General features: G+C 40.2%; 1 protein-coding gene and 1 non-coding gene across 4 annotated transcripts in view; both read right to left on the bottom strand.

Moving 5' to 3' along the window:
- The window catches only part of FHIT (fragile histidine triad diadenosine triphosphatase), a 1,773,722-nt gene that overhangs the window by 216,929 nt on the left and 1,535,578 nt on the right, over positions 1-21,215 (bottom strand). The gene's annotated exons all lie outside the window — the stretch shown is intronic.
- On the bottom strand, positions 11,813-11,894 carry TRNAL-AAG (transfer RNA leucine (anticodon AAG)). Its single transcript has one exon. It is a non-coding gene; the product is annotated as a tRNA-Leu (tRNA).

Consider the following 21,215-nt stretch of genomic DNA (forward strand, 5'->3'; position numbering starts at 1 on the left):
CATTTGCATAATAAAAAATCCAATTTGATATCTTCTGAACTTGTGTGTAACCTCACTGCCACTTTTACCAGTTTTATGATGTGAACAATTCACTTGCCCTTAATAGACTGTTTCCTTGTCTAGAAAAATGGAAACAGGAAAAGCTCCAACTTCTTAGTATTGCTCAGACTGTGATAACACAATTACAGTGCTAAGTACAATTTCAAGCATATTTATGTTCTCACAAAATGACAGCTTATGTTATATTTGAAAATAACTTTAAAATGGGTGAATACATGATGTGCTAGCACTCCAAATGTGTATGGAGAACTTTTATTTCATGTACAATATTTGCGTAATGCAACAGAGCTCTCCCCCTAGGAAGAAAGCAGACAAAATTTGGGGAGGTTTTCTAAGAACTAACAAACAGCCCACACCACTTTACATAACAGATCTGTCTGCATCATTTTATTCAACAATCTCAGACCAGGATGAATATTTATTGTCATGTCTCTGAAACCTAAATTATATAGTTAACTACATGAGAGGAAAACAAACAAACAAAAAATCAAAATCTGGGACTTCTTTGAGAAAGTAAGTGGGCTTATTTGGTAGGTACCAGAAATTCTGCCCTTTTGAAGTCAAGGATGGTTGGGAGGTAGTAACTGAAATTTGATAGTAATTTGAGAGTTAGAATTTACCTGAAGAGGCCAGATGAGACAAGATAATTGGAAAAAAGACCACATGTTTCTTTCTACATGGCAATAACTCTACCAACATTCTTTCCTCTAATCCACTTAGTAAAGGAAAATGGAAGAAACCACTTGAAATGTAATTGTCTCTTGCTGTTCCTGTTTAGATCTATTATACGAACAGTAGGGAGATTTCTCATTTTGTTCTGTTTATTGCAGTAGGAATAAAAAAGAAGAAGTTAGAGGTGGAGAAGTTCTCACAACACCTGCTTACTAATTGATAGTGATTTCCTAGTCCCCAAAGCAAATGGTTTTTTTAAAAAGTGAGTACATTCTCATAAGCAACAATGCCACCTTATAAATACATCTTTAAAGTAGGAAAGATAATAGAACTATAACAATAACTCCCATTTCCTGCTCAGTGTGAGCAGCCCATGTACCAGTTGCCTTTTATTTTCTTCTTTTTGCAATCAGTATTTCCTTTGCATCACAATGACAAATGATAGAAAAGTGAGTGTTCTTCAGGTATTGCCTGTTTTGTATTTGTGAGGAATGGGTGAGGAAGCTGATCTATTTTAATCTGTTCTTTTTGGCCTGAATTTTAGTAGAAGAGTCCTCAAGACAAAGAAAAACGATCTCTCCAGCATTTATTCAAAGTCTATTGCCACATCTTATGCATCTCAGGACTTTAGGACAAAGATGAACCACTACTCATCCATGTGGTGTGGTGCAGTGTGGGAGATGGCGGGATTTGATGGGCAAAATAGATGCATTGACACTTGCTCGGTTTGTTCAGTTCCCTGGGCTTCTGTTCTCATGGAGGAGGAATTCAAGAATAGCCTGATAATTGCTTCCACCTTGTGAGTTTAAAGCCCCAAGGAAAAGTCACATACCCAGGCTCTCAGATTTCACTGACACTTGATACAACATCAAATTCCATCATCTTCCTTTCATTTGACTTGAAAAGACCTTAATTTTTAGAAAATTTGAAATGTAAAGCTGTCTGGTAGCTAAAAGCTTCTTTAAACTCTCATTGTGGTTAGGAGCCATACATCATCAGAGCCGTGATGCTTAGATGATGTACTGCACCCATATATCATGAGAGCACCATCCCTCTCATGATATATTATTATAACTCACAATTGGAGCACTGCCAGTGATGTATGGCTTCAAAATACAATTGTTAAACCACAACTCTACAGGGTTTCCACAAACTCTGAGGGTAATTTTTTTCTTTCTGAATCTGAATTGGTTCTTTATCTTTTCCTTTTCTTGAAGTGAAGTGTCTCAACTGACTTACAACAATCTGGGCGCATGGAAAGCATTGTTTCCTCTGTGCTTTGTATTTCAGGAAAGGCATCTTTCAACATGGCCAAAATTCTAAAGAAAACAATTTAATGACAAAGGGTCAGAAACCATGAGTGTGCCTGTTCTCTTTGAAAGACCACTACGCTTTGTAAAATTTAACACATAAGAACCCAGGGCTACAGGATAGCTCTGTGGCTTGAAGTGCCCACCTTGCAAGCATAAGTCTTTTTTTATTCTGGTGCCACACATGTGCTTTCTGATAGATCTTCTGTTTGCTGTAATTGCAGATATTGAAAACAATTTCCAACTCCATTACAAGCAGATGTATGTAAGCATTGCAACAACAACAACAAAATGGGTACAACCCTTTCGAAGTACTGAAAAAGACATGCAAACACCACAACCCTGGTGTTTGGGCCCTCACAAGCATGTGTGAGAGCACTATGAAGCCTTTGACCTGCAAGCTCTACCAAAATGTGTACATCCCTACAGCAAAAAAGGAATGCGGACTGCTATTAAGAGCATATAAGCACCACAATCAGAGGAGTGTGAGCTTGGTGAGGACTAACTGAATCTATGAGTACTATGAGTACTGCAACCTGAGGAGTGACAACTAAACTTGTGAGTACCACAGTTAAGTGTCAGCATGATCCCAGTCATTAAAATAACAGTGAAAGGAAGGTGGAAAAGAAAAGGTAATAATATATAGAGACTCTATTTATTCTTTTTTTTTGTTTTCAGGTCATACCCAAAGGTGTTCAGGAATTACTCTGGGCTCTGTGAATGTTCTTGGCTCTGAGCTCATGGATCACTCTTGGCAAGGTTTAGTGTTGTGGAGGTTGAACCCAGGTTGGCTGCATGCAAGGCAAGCATACACTGTACTATCTCTCCAGCCCCAGACAAACATCATTTAAATGCTGTCTAGAGGCACTGTCTGTGCATTGCAACCAGCAATCTGTAAGCCTAGCATGCCTTGCATTTCGAAGTCCACCAACATCCGTGGATGAAAGAAGCAAGCTGCTCTTCTCAGCAACTGCAGCAGTAGCACCAAGGGCCATCCAAGAGAGAGACTGCTTTAGTTCCAGGAGACTTAAAATATATCTCACCTTGAGGCAAAACTTTCCAACCTTGTGTAAACACAAAAAGGATGTGTAAACACAAAAGGGACAGCAGAGGCCTATCTCTCCCGCAGCTGGTGTTCAGTTCAGCAGTCTCAGGCCCTTTCCCCACTCCAGGGAGAAAGATGGCAATGGGCAGAAGGAAGGAAGGAAAAAGCAAAGGCCAGGCTGATTGGTCTTAGTAGCAGTTTATTACTTGGAAGAAGTATATGTCATAGGGGGTCCAGGATCTCTCAAGCATGTACTCTCCTGTTCTCTCAGCCTCTGTCCCCATTCTCTCAGACCTGTCTCTTCGGTTCTTTCAGCACATCAACCCGTCATCCCAGGTTCTCTAAAACACGTGTTCCCCAGAGAGCCCGGAGAAACTCTCCTTACGTAGATCATGGTACCTTTAAAGGGCGCAATACAGTGATGTCATCAAAAGGAGTTACAGAAGGAACATTGAGGCGGCAAAACATACATTGTTTCCTTTCATCTGCAAGCCAGTATATTTGGCCTCTGGAAAGAAGATACAAAAGCAAGACTGAAACCTTTCACAAGCACTTTCACAAGCTACAAGCACTTGGATTTGCATCCTGAAGACCAGTCTGCTAGAGCTTAGAATCTACACCCCAAAGACAAGTATCTTAGCTATGCATTCCAAAGACTAGACTGGCTAGAGCTAGGAATCTACATCCCAAAGATCAGGCCTAGCACCTGAGATTACCGTGAGAAAAGGGAAACTGCTTCTTACAATATACTGAAATTATTTACTGAAGGCAGTTGAAGGGGAGAAATGTTCAGTCTCATCCATGCTAGTCAGGACACACAGGAAAGCTGCTTCTAGGACAGATTCTCATTTAGCAGATCAACCCACCCTAGAACAGAATTCTCTGGGTATATTTCTCCTCTCCTTGTCCGACCAACATATAAGCATATATAATATAAATCATTTTGTATGGACACAGTAAGAAATACTTTAAGCTTATAGAATTGCTCTCCTAGGGCCATCTCAACCTCAGACTGCAGTGCTCAGGCCAGATATCTCTCCTATTCCTAGCAGGTTCCTAGTCTCGCTGCTACTTTTGGATCATGACAGCATTTGTCTATGATCAAACCCCTTACTTATAGTTAAGAATCATGGCGCTTTGGCCTGGCCCATCTCCATGCCAGGGTAGCACCTAGTTTACCTGCTTGCTCTGGTTCCATCCAGTCCCTCATTGTGACCCTGCTTTTGGGGATGCTCGGAAGTGAGGGCAACTGAGGCTTAAGTTGAGAAAGCAGATGCCCGGGAGTGAATAATAAAGTAAAGGCCCTCCCGTTGATCGTCGATTTGCTCGAGCGGGCCCAGTAACGTCTCCATTGGAGACTTTGTTGTTACTGTGTCTGGCATATCGAACACTCTCGGTAGCTTGCCGGGCTCTCCGAGAGGGGCGGAGGAATCGAACTCGGGTCGGCCATGTTGGCCGCGTGTAAGGCGAACGCCCTACCCGCTGTGCTATCGCTCCAGGAGTGAATAATATTCAAAGCCAATTATATCCTAAGTTACAAAACATAATATTGTCTTCCTGTATCTATACAAAAAGGACATTGCACTAAAGTAAACTATTCAAAAGACGTAAGGAGAGGAGAAAGGCAATATTAACTTACAATACAAGTTCAGTGCCCTAGAAGGATCTGACCTTACAAATTAACAGATTCTCATTGGGGAAAAGCTGATTAACTGGTTGGGGAAGAGAGCATAGAGAAGTGGTTACAGACAAAGGAATGGGAGTGACTTGGGAGCACTGTGATGGGTGCAGCCTGATAAACCTAAACTCCTTGTACTCCAACACAACCTGTATTTTCTTGTCCTTGTGTCTAAGCAGGTCCATTTTCTATTCTGTTTGGATTAGGAAAGGTTGACCTTTCCTATCATTGATTGAATGATTTGGTGGAGTAACTTATTGTATTTTGCTTATAGTTGGGATGTTTTAGAGCTTATCTGGGGATCAGGTCGTAATTTCTGGTCAACATTTAGTCTAGAGGAAAAGAGGTTCAAACCAAACACCCTAAACTTTCTAACAGACTCTGGCAGCTGAGGATGTGTCTTCACTTGAATCAGAGCATTTCCAATTGATGCTGATTTTTTCAGAGTGGTTATTGAAAAATGTTTCATTCTAAGGTCTACTTATATTTTTGAGTACCAGTCATGCCCCATGGACTTCTTTCAGAATCAGACTAACCTATGGAATTATGTCAGCCTTCAGCAGATACTTTAAACTCAAGAAACTCTTATTAGAATAGCATTAGCCTTCATTCTGACCCTATGGGGATAAATTTACCAGCCTGAGATTTTGCTGGTATGCATACTCAGATTTGTACTCAAACCAATTCTTCTGGGTAATGACTATTCTTTTTGAATTGTGCAGCTTTCTGACAGCTCAGTGGCCTTTAAATAATTTCCTTCAGGAGTTGTCTTTCATAAAATAGGAACTGATCAAGTGAGTGTCCCCGGAGATACCCACTGGAGCAGCCTGGAGTCTGGGAGGAATGCTGGGATGCCAGCCTGTAGCATCAACTCAGTCCCCACCCAGAGAAGTCTTAGTTGTCCACTGGCTTTCCTGTAGCTTCTCAGCAACTTCTCCACTCCTGCCAATTATCAGGTGAGTGCCCCAATGGAGTGGGAGCTCAGTGAAGAAAGTCTGGAGCCTGGGAGGTACACATGGACCTCAACCTAAATCCCCAGTTAACAGAGGTACAAAGGGAATGGACTGGAGCCCTAACTTTACCTTCCACTGTCTTGATACTGTATACAAATACCAAGACTTCTTCTCCATTAACTTCATACTGAAGACACCATGGAATTAATCCTAGGATTCTTCTCACTGCCTCAAGGGGTTTAATCACTAAGTGTGCTTTTAGAAGACTGAATTATGAAAATTCACTCCAGAGGCCAGCAAACACAATTGGAAATGCATAAAAGAACACAAAGCTCAAGGAGAGAAGATAATAACCCAGGAGGCTTCACCAGCACCAACCAGCTCTATATCTTCTAAGACAAAATACTTAGGGCCAACATGATGTAAATATTTAATGAGCTCGAAGAAACAATGGCACAGGTACAAGAAAATTAGAGAGAAGAGAGGAAGAAATTGCAACAAGAAGTGAAAGAATCAGTCTGATAGGTAAAATACAAACTCAGTTGAAGGTCTCAATGATAACAGCTGAGAAAAATGTTAGTGAGCTCCAAGAGGAGATGCAAGAAACATGTAGAAACCATCAGAAGGTATTTCAAAGACTGAAAAGAAATGAACAGCACATCAGAAAACTTGGAGATGAATTTAAGAGAAATAATATAAGAATTATTGGAGTCTGTGAGGATATGAAGGGGAATTCAAGGAAGAATTAGTAGTCTATCCAAAAAATCATAGAAAAATTCTGTCCAGATATGAGCAATATATGTACCCAGATTTAAGAATATCAGTCTCAGCAAAGAAGGATTAAAATAGAAAAAAAAATGTCAAGGCACACTATAATCAAAAACAAAGAATAAAGACAAACACAGGATATTGCAATCAGTAAGATTAAAGAAGAAAATATAAAGGAAGTTCCAAATGAGTCTCTATGGGTCAAAAAAAGAATGGGAGGCTTTAGCTAAAAAAAGAATGAATGCCTCACCAAGAATGTTTATTTTTATAATGTAGGAGTACTGCTATTTATTCAGCCATTGATTAAGCCGAATGAATTGGGCATGAACTCCACATTACTTTAAAAAAAAACTTTTTTTAAATTGGATATCTGTGAGATAGACCATTACAAAGCTGTTCATAATTGGCTTTCAGTCATACAATGATCCAGCACCCATCTATCCACCAGCGTACATTTCCCAGGACCACTGTCCCTCGTTTCCCTTCCACTATCCGCCAACCACTGAAGCCCAACCTGCAACCTCCCTCTATGGGAGGCACTTTCCTTATTGCACTCTCTCTCTCCTTTTCCTTTTGTGCATTCTGGTTTGAATACAGGTGCTAAGAGGTCATGGTGCTTGTTCAGGGCATTCGGTATTTTTATAAGGATGGTAAGGCTGGAGTAGCTTTACAATTGGTGGCAAATTTGGCATAGAGATGTGACTCTTGAGGCTTCCCAAAGTACAGGGAGGTGGAGGGAGGTAGGCTATCCCAATCCCGAGAAAGCCTGGAGATTTCAGACACAAAACCCACATACCAGAATTTTCAACCAATTATATCTTGGCGAGGTCCGTCATGAGATGGTGGAGTCAGGCCAAGGGTGTGGCAGCAATTTTGGATTGTGGAAGCAAGCAGCTGCAGGGGACTCTGCTTGGGTGAGCCCCAGGCCAACCTGCCCTCTTCCAATTTGAACCAGTCTGTTCAGCCATGCATGGGTCTGAGTTTAACTGCGGCTTTTGGTCTCTTTCGAGATTTATTTATGGGTCTCTGAAGCAAGGCTGGTAATATAGCTTACATGGTGGCACTGGAGTTGTTTCATGGGAGTGACTGCCAGTGCTTTTATGAATATTGGGAAGTGGGGGGGAGGTAGCCCATCCCAACTCTGAGAAAGCCTGGAGATTTCAGTCACAAAACCTGCATACCGGAATTTTCAGCAGGTTATATCTTGGTGAGGTCTGTCCTGAGACAGTGGAGTCAGGCCAGGGGTATGAAGGCGATTTTGGATTGTGGAAGCAAGAGGCTGCTAGAAGCTCTGCTTGGGTGGGCATAGGCCAACCTGCCCCCCTCTGATTTACCCCAGTTTGTTCAGCCATGCAAGGGTCTGAGCTTATGTGCAGTTTGTGATCTCTTTAAAAATTTATTTATGGGTCTCTGAAATAAAGCCAATAAATGAGTTTGTATAGCTGAGCTGGAGGTGGTTTGTGGGCATGGACCCCCATATATCTAACTTTTGATTGTTTAATTTCTTGGTAAACTTGGTTCCAAGTTGTTGGGATTCAACCAAAGGCAAAGAGGCAATTTTGGGATATCAGGAAGCCTGAAGACACCATCAGGCTGCTGAGGCACCTTGCCCCAGAGGTATAGACCAAGAACACTTTATCCAGCTATATTATCACTCATTTGAAGGAATGATACAAAATTTCACGGACGAGCAACAGCTTAGGAACTTCACAACTTTAAAATCAACTTTATAAGAAGCATTCAGGAAGTTTCTTTAGAAGACAAGACAAGCCTTTAAAAATGGAACTAATTGTTTAAGGAATTCCTGGATCTAACAATGAGATAAAATGGGAGTCCAAGTAATGAAATGCTTTCAGGATGCTCCTCTTTCTGGGGGTTTAATATATCAAAATCACAGTCCTTTCACAAGCACATTTATAACTAAATGAACAAAACTGATAGAATTAGCTGAAAGTAATTGAGAACTCCTGTATCAATTATGGGAAGCCGTGAACTCCCAAACTTGATTTTCTTAAAAAGGATTTGGATAGTTATGGCTCTGAAACTGCTCAAACTGAATTGCAAATCAATTTTTATGGGTGTTACTTGGCTTCCCAACATTATTAGTGGTCTGAAATTGTTTAAAGTAAGATAGTGAGATTAATTAAGACAAATACTTTTTAAAAAGAGAGGAAGAGAGAAAACACTTCTGAATTGTCTCTTCACCCCCACCCCCCACCTTTCCCTGTCAGGAGACAGATGCTGCCTCCACATGCTCAGGCTCACCTTTCTTTCCTTTGCCTACCTTGTTTCCATACATGCCAAGACCATATACTCAGGCCCCATCTTCTTGCCGATTTCCTCACCCCTCCTCTCTCCCTTTCAGGAACCTCTGTTCTCCTCTCTCCCTTTCAGGAACCTCTGCTTAGACATATCACTGTTTCAGCTGAACCATTTCTAGAAACTGAGACTGCTTCTGAGTTTTCCACCTCTGAAATGACTAAAACCTGCCTTTTCTTGAGACCAGGGATTTCAAGTAAGTTACAGGAGTAACTTACTTACTTTGCTTGTATGATGCCCTGGATTCAATCCCCAGCACCCTCTCTAACCCCCCAAATATCTAAAAGCCCTGTCTTTTCTCCGAGATTCAAATAAAGCTTAAATCTTGTGTATTTACTGGATAAAGGCCATATTATGAGTCATAGCTAGTTTCCTAAAGTAATAGAGGGCTATAGTAGTTTGCTTTAAAATATAACAGTGATGTAACCCACCAATCTGTTTTTTTTTTCTGACATATATCTGTTAATTCACATGCTTATTTGTATGTCAAGCCAAATACTGGATGAAAATATATATTGGAAAATCTGGGAAAGGATTTAAATGAGCAAATCCCCAACTTCTGATGAGAGCCTAAGAAATTATCACAAGGGTGAAATTGTCAGGTCAATTTTTTTGCCCACATTATGGATATGAAAAATATGCTTTAAACAGTAGGAGTATATTTTTTCATAGGACTGAGTATATGTATTATTTTTCACTCTCCCTTGTAAACAGGTTACTGCCTCTCCTGTGGCCAGAGTGTTTTGGAAGGGACTATCTTACCAAAGAAACTCCTTTTGAACTTCCTAGCGATTAAAGAACCCATTTTAGTGGGTAGGTGGTCTGGCAGTTTTGTGCTGTATGGTTTGTTTTGCAATATTAAACTGTACCTCACATCCTCAATCCACTTATGAGTGGTGTTATCAATTGGCTGTGGACATCCTAAAATACCCAGTCTAAAAGCACTGCTGCTGGTCTTTTAAAATCTGAGACCCACCTTTTTGGGAGTCATGAGAAATCACTCTTGAAATAGTCACACTATGTTGAATACACCTAGTCCCTACTACTTTTAATCCACAGTGAGATAAAAGAAATATTCTGCAATTGTCATTAAGGTCAAATTTATTTTGTCAAAATATATACCAAATATATGTTTTGGGTCTCCCAAAGAGGAATCAAAAGAGCTATGCTTGGAGTATCAGACTTCACTCAAGTGAGAGAAAGAATCCGGAATTCTGACCTCCATCAGCGATCAAGAATCAGGGATGCTGTCTTGTTTGCCAAGGCGTCGAAAATCAGATGGGCTGGACACGTAATGTGATTTGGAGATGACCGCTAGACTAGAGCCATTACTGACTGGATTCCATGGGATATCAAAAGATCGGACCACCTACGAGATGGTCAGATTTCTTTGTCAAGACCCTGAATGATCAGTTTGAAGCTCTTCGTGTCCCTGGAGTGAGCAGATGCCATTGGGCTACACTAGCATGCAACAGGGATGAATGGAGACGTTACTGGTGCCCGCTCAAGCAAATTGATGAGTAACGGGATGTCAAGTGATCAAGTGATATATATATATATAACCATGTTCTGGTTGACAAATTTTTTCATGACACACTCCAATAAGATAAAGACTTATAGCCACACACTCAGCAACCTTGGTGATTTTTTCTTATGTGAGAAGATCATCATCAACAAAACTCCAATCTAGTCACAAAGATCCTCAAGCTGGAGTGAAACTTCACTAGAGATACTCAGGTTCAAGTGAGACTATTTTTTTAAAAAATGGCAGCAAATCTTGACCTGTACACCATCTGGTCACCTGAAAATTTAGATTCCCAGGAATTTTAATGAGATAGCATCTGAAGATATGGTCTTCGCAAAGCAACCGAAGCACATTTGTGCAGCATTCTCTCATTGTTGTAACTTGCCATCATACCTTCCATGACGTTCTCTATTTCCCAATCTTTTATAAAGAGGGAAACTGTTTTCAATCATTAATTTTTTAAATAAAGAATATTCCTTTTTTTAACATTAGCCATTTCTACAGCCCAAATAGTTTCAACTCAACAATTACGTGTAGAATGGATTAAAATAACTTTTAACAACCATAAAGACATTGATCATACCAATTGAGCAGGAGGGATTTATGAAGGCAATTGTCACCTATTGTACTAGATAAATGCCTCTATGAAGGTAGAAATTTCATTATATAAAATTAGAAATAAGTGCACTGATTTCAGGTTCTACTAAGTGAACTTTGATCTTGGTCTTTTGTTCTGTTTAGCTGGCTACTTTTGATTTTGATTTCTGCTTTAGCCTGGCCATAAGAACTAGTCTTGAAAGAACTTTATTCTTCTTTGTATACTTATTGTTCATCTCTGTACTTAAGTGGTAGCTAAAAATCTTTTTTCTTTTAGTTTGTTATTGTAGGGGCACTCTCTGTAGTGCTTGCACTAGTACCCAGTAAAAATTAGGGGTCCATGTTCTGCCAGAGATTGAACCCAGGGCCTTGTATATGCAAGACATATGTTCTATCACTTATCACATCACTAGCTCCCAAGTATTTTGTTGTTGTCATAAAGCTATACACAGCTGTTATTCAGACATCACATAGTGCTTGTTCTAGTGTTGGGCTTAAACTCCAGGCTTCGAGGTATGTGCTTTATCACTTGAGTTACATCCCAGGCCTGGTAGAAACAATTTGTATAATGAAGAGTCTCAAGACCAGCTCTTGGAATAAATCTCCAGAGCTTGGTAAAAGGTAAAGGTAAAGGCCCTCCCGTTGATCATCGATTTGCTCGAGTGGGCCCAGTAACGTCTCCATTGGAGACTTTGTTGTTACTGTGTTTGGCATATCAAATACGTCATGGGGAGCTTGCCAGGCTCTGCCGTGCAGGCAAGATACTCTCGGTAGCTTGCTGGGCTCTCTGAGAGGGGTGGAGGAATCGAACTCGGGTCGGCCATGTTGGCTGCATGCAAGGCAAATGCCCTACCGCTGTGCTATCACTCCACCCTGGGAGAAATTTGGCAGCGGTGGGATTTGAACCCACGCCCCCGAAGAGACTGGAGCCTTAATCCAGCGCCTTAGACCGCTCGGCCACGCTACCACGTCTAGAGCTTGGTACATTGTCAAAAGATAAACTTTAGCTTAAAAAGTATGAGCTCTCTTTCCTAAGCTCTTGTTACTTTAATACAACTTTACTGTCTTCTGATTTATGCATTTTACACTACAACGTGGGGTTTAATGCACAGAGAAAAATTCTTCCTGCCACCAAGGGCAAGAGGTAAGTGAGTCTGGGAAAAGCTGACTATCAGCAATACCATTCATAGAAAGATCTGGATAAAAGAGGAAGATGTATAAATTAACATACAGAAACACAATTTAAATGGTGTTAGGAGACAAGAAGAGGGCTTACACATAAGCAATCAGCTCAACCAGAAAACTCAGCATTCCTTGCATCTCTTACAAAGTGATGTAAGTGGAAAGATCTACTCAACAGCAGTAGCTCCAAGCACTATCACAATCACGATCATCCTGTTGTTCGTTGATTTCCTCGAGGAGGCAGCAGTAACGTCTCCTTCTTCCTAGCCCTGAGATTTTAAAAGAGCCATTTCAATGCTCTTTCAGGATTAGGAGAATGAGACCCATCATTGTTACTGGTATTTGGCATATTGAATACGACACGGGAAGTCTGCCAGACTCTGCCATGCGGGCAGGATACTTTTGGTAGCCTGCCAGGTTCTTCAAGCACTATATAATGCAAAAAGACTTCTGTTCTGAGGAGTCTTATCATGAAATTGCTTTTTCTAGGAAAAGACATTCACTGTTTCCAAATAAGTTCATTTTATTGGCAGAATAACGGATTGCTTTTTGCTTGAGGTCAATATTTTAATTTTGAGTTGACCATGTCAAAGTGTCCTCAAGATCATGGAGCAGCAGTGATACTCATTTTAGTAGCTAGCAGTGAGTTTTCATGCTGACCCTAAAATATGTAGCAGAAGATGAGGTGATGAAGCCTACCCTAATGAAGTAAAGCAGATTTTAGGTATAAACAACTTAGTACTTTGGGTTACATGCGGAGAGAGGGTGGTCAGAGAGTATGAGAGATAAGTAACGCAAGTAACATGCCTGGCATGTTAGATCACCAGTGAGATCCCCAGCACTACACGGTCCCCTGAGTGTGGCTGGTGCTGCACTAGAGACCCCAAACAGCAGGAGATCTTGTGAAATTTCCACACTGCAGTGCCTGAGCAGCACCACATCACCTGGCTTATGCATTGAAGCCTGATGCAGTTGGTAGAGAATCGCCAGGAGGAGCCCCTGGTCCTCCTCCTGAGCACCACTTTGGAGTTCTTCCCCAGCCCTCAATTAAAATAAAGCTTTTTTATTTAAAAAAAATCAAGTTTTTAAATTTAAAGTCACTTTTTTATTTAAAAAGTCAAGCTTTGTCCATGGCTTGGAAGCTGGCTTCACATGCTGGGGGAAAGGGCAGCTCAGATAAGAGAAGGGAACACCAAGTAGTGTAGTTGAAGGACCCGTGTAGGATGAGAGATGTGTGCTGGAAATAGACTACAGATTGAACATGATGGCCACTCAATATCTCAATTGCAAACCACAACACCCAAAGGGAAAGAGAGAACAAAAGGGAATGCCCTGCTGTGGAGGTGGGGTGGGAGGGGGGATGGGGCATGGGGGTGGGAGGGATGGTGGTGGAGGGATCGTTGGTGGTGGAGGGTGAGCACTGGTGGAGGGATGGGTACTCGAGCAGTGTATGACTGAAACACAAGCATAAAAATATGTAAATCTGTAACTGTACCTCACAGTGATTCACTAATAAAATAAAAGTCAAGCTTTGGGGATGATGATAATAAATAACCCAGGGTGGAATGTATTTATTTAGCAAGGATCAGTGCATAAATATTTTTTCTGATTTAGAGAAGAAACCAATGTTCAAAATGTTTTCAGGACAAATTTCTGGAGTCTACTATTTAGTATATGACAGCACTGGTCTCAGTGTGTTACCCACATGCATAACATAGTTTTAGTTGTTATCCACATATTTAATATAATTTTGTAGAATAATCATATACAAGGAATATTTTTGTCTTCATTTTAGAGAGAAGTCAGAATGAAACTATGGATGAAGAAATTGATCCCAGGCAGGTGACTTAATTAGGTATAGTCGTCTCCAAAGGGATAACACTATTGGCACTAACATAAACTCCTCACAAAAATTATAAGGCCACTGTTCCCCACACTATTCACTTTGGGAAATTAAGACCTTCTGTGGGAGATGCCCATGAGAGAACTACGTTTTTAGAAAAAAAGAATTCAACTTGTACAAATATTTTATATTATCTTTTGATTCATAATTGATTCTAATAGCATCAAAATATTTAAAGTATTTGTCAATAAAAAATACGTAATCATTGCCCTTGATTATATAGGAAAGACAATGGAAAGACAAAGTCAATCAAGAGCTATAGAACCATAAAAACCCTGACATATGGTCCTCCCTCTTAGGTTAGGTTATTCTTATAAGATTAGAACCTTAGGCAAGCCATTCCAGGATGGAGATTCTTCCTATAACTATACTGATAGGAAGGAAGTCAGAAGTTCTTCATGAAACTGGTTCTGCTAGTTGCTGTGCATCACAGTACAGCTCAGTGATAGCACCAGTTCAAGAGCTACTGAGAATCTTTCGGGACTTGTTATCCCTGTATTTTTCATCTATATCACTACTATATCCTCTATCAATATAGTCACTGGTAGGTGACATTTGGCTGTAGTCAGAGCTTTCTCCTGGCGACATTTGGCTATACTCAGAGCTTTCTCCTGGCTATTTGTTTAGGAATCATTCCAAGCAATGCTAGAGGAACCAAATACAGTGCCGGGGTTCAAATCCACAAGATTAAGGGTTTTACCTGCTGTATATCTCTCCAGCCGAATATAGTATATATTATTTGGGGGGGTGGGGTGGCATTCACACCTGGCCCTGCTTAGAGATTACTCCTAGCAGGGCTCAGTGCACCATATTGGATACTGAGGATTGAACCTGGGTCCACTGAGTTCAAGACAAGCATTCTACTTGCTGTACTATCACTCAGACCTATGTAGTATACATTCCTGGCAGAAAAAAAATTAAAAGTGTTCCTCCATTTAAAGTGGCATCCCTTCCCATTTCCTTCTCTCCCACTTCCTCTTCATTTTAAGAATCAGATTGAATGTACATCCTCTAGATAGCCATCAAGCTCATGACTCCATTTATTCTTTGTGTTACTGAATCACTACCAAGTGAAAGTACAGGTCTACCTCTTCCATTAGTATGAAATTCTAGATTTTTCCTGACTGAATATTTCTCTTGACCTCCCCCAGATCCAGGTTCCTAGTTTAGCGAATACTGTGTACAAATAAATGCTCAATGGAGAGATCAATGGGTGGCGGATGAGGGATAGTGGGTAGATTACAAAAGTGTTTTCAATTTGTTAGATTTCTTTGAAAAATTCAGGAATGAAGGATGAGATGAAGGAAGGAGTAGAGGAAAGGGGAAGAGAAATCTCAAATGCACAAATTCTCTTGACAAAACTTTCCTCTCTGTTGGACTCTCCTATACATAATAAGGACTGTGCAGAACCATTATGTTAACCTTCACTTACTTTGGCTGTTCCATTGAAAAGTATCTTTTTTTTACCAAAATATAGTTTGAAGGTTTGATCTTTATAAATTTGTGGGTATGTCTTAAAACACTCATTCAATATGCTTGAGTATCTGGAGCAAATAGATTGCCCTGAAAACAAACAAGCATGGTACAGAGTGTCGGGATTGGGGCAGTATCTTGCTCAGCCTTAGCGACGAAAGAGTCATTGTAGTTCTTTCTCGGGAATGAAAAAGTCTTACCTTTCTTTGGCTACCTACAGACCTTCAAAGATATGTTTGGGAAATTAAGACCTTCTGGGGGAGATGCCCATGAGAGAACTACTTCTTTAGAAAAAGGAATCCAACTTGTACAAATATTTACATTTACAATCAAAGTCCAGAATGTTCTCTGAAAAAAATTTGCTAAAAAGAATTTCTAGAATATCATTTGAAAATATTATATACCAGAATATTAGTCCTCAGAGTTATTCCCGTTAGGTGCCTTTCTGCTAGGTATGCAATGAGGGATTTGGATGCAAATGAAGTAGTGATGGCATTTTTCCTTGTCTTACTCCTTTTGTGACAAATGTCTGCAGCTTTACTGTTTGCCATACATATAATTACAGTTTTTAATTTATGTTTCAATAAAATGTATAATAATAAACATTTACTGCTCCATGAATAAACATTTGGATGAAGCTTCTAATGGAGGCTTGCATGTTTCGAAGGAGCTGTGTGGCTTTCCAGAAATCTCGCCCTTATTTAATGAGCATCATTTCCATAATCTGTGCATTATTGCTAAAGCCTCCCTTTAGGAATGTTCTACAAAGAAAAAAAGTAAAATATTATCAGTCTAAAGGGAAAAAAATATAAAGGGAATTAACAACTTGTCCCATAAAAGGGACAGAACAAGCTTATGCGTCCGACTTCTTTTAGATACAGGCATTACGGGGAGGGTACTTCCTACTTAACTCACTCATCCAGTGCATGACTATTGTAAGTTTTGCCTTTAATATCTGGCTTAAATAAGAAGGATGAGAAGTCCAGAAAGGTCAGGCATAAAGGGCAAGTATGCGCTAATTCCCTTTCTAGTATTAACAAAAGAACTGGAAGTGGAACTTTAAATGTAGTGGAGGTCAGCATACCATAAAATGACACTTGTGGATTTTAAAAGAGATGCAAGCCTTGAGACTCAGTCAGCCTGAAACAATTGAATCCAGACAAAACCATAAGCAGGGCTTCCAGTTGATGGTGTCACATATTATTTTCAGTGTGACTTATTTTATTAGGAAAAGTACTTAATATAATTTTATATCATTACCATTTCAAAAGGTTAATCTATTTCAAATCATTTTTGCAAACTGTGTTCCAAAAACCAGGTGCTTTTAAGAATAACTAAAGCATAATGATGCATTTCTTTTCTCTTTGTCCAACTGCTAAGTCAGGGCTGTTTAACTAGAGAGAGAGGAAAAAAGATGTCAGGAGAAATCAAGGAACAAAGATCCTTTGTGGTGTGATAAGATCCATACACGCTGCCTCTGCAGAGGGGTGATGAAATGTGTGAAAGTGATGGCTGTCACTTCACGGCATGCCAGCCTGCTTTATTGGTGGGTTGGCACAATTTAAACTTTCTCAGGAGGGAGTCATTCTCCATAGTTAGAAGTTGGGTTCCTTTGGTATGAATAAATATCTCTGGGCCTGCCTGCATCATATTGAGGCTGTGCTGTTATTTACAGTAGGATCTGCAGCTTGCAGCTGAGCGTTCCTAAGTGGAGCTCCCCCTCTCCCACCATTGCCTGATTTGCTATGAATAATTCACTCTTTGCTTTGACTGATACTGTAAAATCTTCAAACTGAACATTATCTTCCCTTAACACGAGCTGAATATAAGATTTCATCATTTCAATATGGCTATTTTCATATATGACTTCAACAAAATACAACATTCAGCATAAATAGAATTTAGTGTGATTCAAATTTTATCATATTTCTCCAGTTTTTTTTTCACATCCTGCTTTTCTCTTGGTACATATGCTTTTTTGTTTTTATAATGCTCCAAAATGAGAAAGAGGCAGAAACACCACCTTTTAGAAGATGGGTATTTCTCCGCTAACCCTAGTGAGCAGGTATTTATTTTAGTCACACTTTTAGAGTCAATACCCACCTTTAGGTTGGGGCAAATCTCAATATACAGAGCTTTTAAATGGAGCTGGTACTTCTTGCAACTGTTCTATCCAGATGAACTATAGAGAGTATTTAATTCACAAATGAGATTCTTTTTCAAAGGAACCATTGTAAAATATATCAGAAAACCACCACCACCTAAATCCCTACAACCCATGAACACTAATTTCATAGCTCAAGACAGGATAAATGACTCCGATTAGGCCAATGAACCCCTGTTTTATAGAAACCTCCTAAATCATAGCTCAGTTTGGGTCTAGAATGATGCTGCTGTGAGCATCCAGAGGGCTGCATATCATCTCTGCCTGGCTCCTACACAGGGAGCCAGGGAGATTTGTGGGACCCTGTCTGGTGGCTTTGAGACGCAAACGATGAATACTGCTAAGGCAATAATAATAAAAAGGGAAACAGACAATGGGGAAAGCTCCAGAACCATCCCTCACTTTTCTCAAAGTATTCTTTATTGTTCAATGAGACAGTGATTCCAAAGGCAGTGCCCAGGGGTTGGATAATATGAGACATTTATAATGTTTCTCTTTCTGGGTGAGTTCAGTGACTAAGGCCATGGAATTTATGTTGACTAATTTTTTTCCAGTTTTGAATATAATCTTTCTTTGCTAACTTTAGTTTTTGCTTTTCTTCCCGCATTTCCCAACTAAAGGAAGACAGGGCATTGCTTGGAGCCTTCCTTTGCAGAGTTACTCCAGTGACAACTCCAATTTCCCAGAAACTTGATAAAATCCCAAGAATTATAGTGGTGAAGGCCTTTCAGGGATGTTCGGTGTGAATGGTACCTCATGATGTGAGTCAGAACTGGTCACGCAGGAGGGATAAGATAAAATGTTTATGATTTTTCCTACACCGTAAAAACTTGCCATTAGTCCATGGTTGACTGTGTACTATTTCAGGCGAAGAAATAAAAATCTTCTTGCATTTGGCGCCATACACTGCTGGACCTAGCTACTGCCAATGTAGGATTAATTTATTAACGTGCTTAACAAAATTAATTAACAAAACACACCTTGGAGAGTTCCACAAATATAAAAGTTGGGTGTTGGAGCAATAGTACAGTGGGTAGGGTAACTTTGCATGTGATCAACCTGGGTTTGATCCCTGGCACAATACATAGACCCCCAATCTTCATCAGGAGTGATCCCTGAGTACAGACAGAGCCAGAAGTAAACACAGAGCACTGCAGGTTATGGCCCCCAAACAAACAAAAAAGTTGGGAAATAAATTGTGCTCCTGGTAAATTTCATACTTTTCAAGCAGAAAACATCATGGATAGTGCAAAGTAAATTAGAAACTCTATAGCCAGAACAAGTTGTAAAGTGATCTCCATGGATATGCAACCACCAAATCTAGGTTTTACAGCAATCTTTATTTCAAGCCAGTGACATAGAAGATTCAGGTCCTTAATCCTAGGTTACAGGATAATACAGATAGACTATCAAAACTGAATTTCTGGTTCTGCCATGTACAATGCAGTTTAATGTGATGCTGTGGAGCCCAAGACAATTAGACACAATCTCAGAGCCTTCAACTTCCCTTGGGGTAATGCAATGAGGATTAATGGGTTAGCACCACAAAGTGCTTAGACATGTACTTAAAACTTCCTAAGACATGTACTTCTTGTTTGCCAAGACATCCAAAATCAGATGGGCCGGACACATAATGAGATTTGGAGACGACTGCTGGACTAGAGCTATTACCGAATGGATTCCACGGGACATCAAAAGACTGGGTGGCCGCCCACCTACCAGGTGGTCAGACTTCTTCGTCAAGACCCTGAACAATTGGTTTGAGGCTCTTCGTGTTCCTAGAATGAACAGACACCATTGGGCTACACTAGCACGTGACAGGGACAAATGCAGACATTACTGGCACCCGCTCGAGCAAATCGATGATTAACGGGAAGTCAAGTGATCAAGTGATCAAGGCATATACTTAAAACTTCCTAAGGATGAATATGAATCTCTGTTCATAGCAATCACAGCTATTAAAAGAATTTTAATTTTTAAATTAAAAAATTTAAGTACGTTCTCCACCTAGAAGATTCACCAGAATCTTAACCTGAGATATACAATTTCTTCATGTTTCTTTATGGTGGATTCTTTATCATGAGAGTCATCTACATTTGGACCTAAGTTGCATATTCTGCTTTTTTTTCTCTAAAGAAACCAATGTTCTCTCTTTAATCTCTCTTTCTCTTTTCTTTCCCCTCTCTTTCCTTCTCCCCACCATACTTAATACTAAATAAAAGTATTTTACTTTAATACAAATAAATTTAAGCAAATATTCATTGAGTCAACTTCCAACTCTCTTAGGAAGCACAATCTGTTCTTTAAAATGTTATTTTTGACATCCTTCTTGCCCCACCAAGACCACATGTTGCTCCCCCCATGAACCGCTCTCCCGCACGGCCATCGCCCCAGAAGCACACAGACTTAAGTCAGAACCCAGCAGCTTTTGCCAGAAATGGGAATGGTCTATGCTTTAAGTTATGGTGCCGTGCCCCCACCACCCAGGAGGGAAAGGGTGCCTGTCTCTTCCGCCTTGCCCCTCCCTGCCCCTGGTGGAATGGTGGCCACCACCTCAGAGCTTATTGGACAGCCAGGTATGAGCAGAGATGGGGCAACTGCAGCCTCATGAGATGAGGGGTGGAACCAGCATGTCCTTCTTACCCTGCAGAGACCACGAGTTGGCCCCCACGAATGGCTCTCTGGCATGGCCATGGACCCAGAGGCACACAAACCAATCTCAGATATGTGGCTTTTGGCAGAAATTCTTCCAGACTTAATTAGTAAAATATCAGAAATCCAAAATCGCAATAGCAGATGTGTGACATTATATGGTCTTCATAACCAGCAATAGAAAACAAATTATTTCATGATGCCTTTTCAGCAGGTTTGATTGTTGGGGAAAAATTCCAAATAATAATGGTGCATTTTTTGTTGAAATAATGAATTTAATCAAATAGAGAGAGTTAAGTGGAAATAATCTCCCTCAGAGGCATGGGGAAGGGTGGGATGAGTTATATTTGAGTTCTTGGTAATGGAAAATATGCACTGATGAAGGGATGGATGTTTGATCGTTGTATGACCAAGACTTAAACCTGAAAGCTTTGTAACTGTTCTCATAGTGATTCAATAAACAAATTTTAAAAATAAATAAAAATAAATAAATAAATAAATAAAAAGTTATTCTTACTTTGGTACATCTATACAAGGGAATACTATGCAGCTGCTAGGACAGTAGAGATAAGGTCCAGGAATATTACTCCATAGTTGGAAGTCTGCCCCATGAACTGGGGGAGAAGGCAGCTGGAATAGAGAAGGGATCACTAAGTCAATGATAGTTGGAGAGATTATTTGGGATGGGAGATGTGTGCTGAAATTAGGTAAAAGACCAAATGTTGTAGCTTCTCAGTATCTATATTGCAAACCATAATGTCCAGAAGTAGAGACTGAGTGTGGGGAAAATTGTCTGCCACAGAGGCAGGGGGAGGATTGGGATGGCGGTGGGGCAGGGAGATACTGGGAATAGTGGTGGCGGAAAATTTGCACTGGTGAAGGGATAGGTGTTCGATCATTGTATGACTGAAGCT

The sequence above is a fragment of the Sorex fumeus genome, unplaced genomic scaffold, assembly GCF_029834395.1.
Source record: "Sorex fumeus unplaced genomic scaffold, SorFum_2.1 ptg000072l, whole genome shotgun sequence".
NCBI lineage: Eukaryota > Metazoa > Chordata > Mammalia > Eulipotyphla > Soricidae > Sorex > Sorex fumeus.